Here is a 2460-nt window from a genome sequence, read left to right on the forward strand (position 1 = left end):
GTTCTAGTTCTGTTCTAGTTCTGTTCTAGTTCTGTTCTAGTTCTGTTCTAGTTCTGTTCTAGTTCTGTTCTAGTTCTGTTCTAGTCCTGTTCTAGTTATGTTCTAGTTGTGTTCTAGTTCTGTTCTAGTTCTGTTTACAAAATTAATATTAATCATACGTACTGTACTTCAACAAGTAATAAATATTATAATTGTTATTAAATCAGCAGTAAAGTGTTAATATTTATTAACAAATATTATCGAAACTTTAACGAAGAATTTATTTAATTTATTTATAATATTTTGATTACACTTTCAAATTATTTCTACTTAAACATTTAAAAGAATTTTCATTTTCTAAATATTTCCAAGAGAAAATGTTTGAAAATATTTATAAATATTTGTAACATATTGAAAATAAGTAAATAGATATTTTAAAGTTATTTCTATGTTAAATTTTAATTTAATTTGAATTTTTTTTTATACACTCTCTTGCAATTTTTGTTTATTTCTTATAACTATACTTTAAGGCACGTAATCTATTTCTAGCATATTACAAAAGTTTGTTGAAATAAATAACAAATATTGCAAAAATATTCTTTGCAAAAATTTTGTTTTTAACATATGCTAGAATGTATGTAATTTTTTTCTACATACATACATATCTTCATGGCTTAAAGTTTGTATTGAAATTTTTAGTTGCAATGGCAAAAAATTGAAAAAATAAAAGAATTTATAAGAAATATTTCTTAAATAATATAGTAAATAGTATATATTTTTATATATAAGATATAAATTATATAGAAAAAAAGGAAATATTTCAGATTACTGGCAAATATTTGAAATAAATATTTTCAATTGTAAAAATTACATATTTGCCAATATGAATGTAAATAAAACAAAAAATTACAGTGGTAGACAGTGAATAATATATATTATATTAAAATCTGATATCTTAGCTATTATAAAGTTTTTACGGAACAAAAATCTATAGCTTGTGTTTTGAGCTATTAAAGATTTTCTAAACCAACCTTGTATTAATATTAATCATACGTCACTTGGTACCAAATTTTAAAATTTTGAAAATACAAAGAAACTGTAGATTTCTTTTTATCTCAGCTTAGTAATAATGAAACTTAATCGAAATCTTATTATATTAAAAGTTTTTCTTAATCTTTATCTCTTTCAGCTCCACTGTAGCTGCAACAGTAAGCAGTATACCTAACATTATTTTGTTGTTCATTAGTCTGTAAGTATGCAAATATTTTCTTTTTTTTAAGTATATTCAAATTTAAACAGAAAATATATCCTATGAAAATAATAACAAATATATCTAAATATATACATATATTTTAGAACAATATATATATATTTTTTACTCGAAAAATTTTATACACAATGCAAATTTTTTATAAATATTGAAAAAATGTAAAAATTATTTATGCATTATAAAAAAATTATTAAATTTTTCGTACCAACTAAAAAAAAAAAAATAAAACACGGATATAAAAAAAACTTTGCTTTACATATGGCTTTAGTTAGAGAAACCCTTCCTTCTGTAGTTGCCATGATAATGCATTTCTTTGCAACTTTTTTTTTTTTGCTGTTTGTTTAAACAACAATAATATTTTGTTTGAGTTTGTTTTTTTTTGCACTGTTTTTGCTGCTACTATTTGCAATTCATTTAAAAACATTTTTTTCATGTTTTTCTTTTTTTGTGTGAGAGAGAGGGAGTAATGAAAAAATTCTTTGCCACTGCTTTAGTAATGCAATTGTAGTTTGTATTTTTTTTTGTGAAATTTTAATAATATTAAACAAATACAACAACATATATAAATAGTTGAGCATACATGAGTTTGCAACATCAACTTGTAAATATGCATTGTAAGCTATCATTAATAATGAAGAGACAGGCAGTAAAAGATAATAATACAAATTCCAACAAGAAAAAGTCATTGCAAATATGGAAATAAGACCTTACATCCTTAAACTTAGTGAGAAGTGTAGTATATATAAATTTTTTCATTCCGTTTGTAATAGAAAGCAGGTTTGATTAAACCATGTCGATCTGTCTGGCTGTCTGTCCATCTTTCTGTGTGTCAATTGAAATCAATTTTATGAAGACCCTATGTATATTCGGGCTGTAAATCTTAAAGAATGCTGTTTGACAAGCTTTCGAGTTTAAAATCAGCAAAATCCGTTCATAAATGTGGACCATAGATTAGACTATAGACTAGAAAATAGACTAAACTATATACTAGACTGTGGACTAGATTATAAACTAGACTATTAGGCTATTTAATCAAAATAATACACACAGACTAGACATGACTATAGAATAGACTAGACATGACTATAGAATAGACTAGACTTGACTATAGACTAGACTATAGACTAGACTATAGACTAGCCTATAGACTAGACTATAGACTAGACTATAGACTAGACTATGCACTAGACTATAGACTAGACTATAGACTA

Source organism: Lucilia cuprina, chromosome 3, assembly GCF_022045245.1.
Source record: "Lucilia cuprina isolate Lc7/37 chromosome 3, ASM2204524v1, whole genome shotgun sequence".
NCBI classification, from domain to species: Eukaryota; Metazoa; Arthropoda; class Insecta; order Diptera; family Calliphoridae; genus Lucilia; species Lucilia cuprina.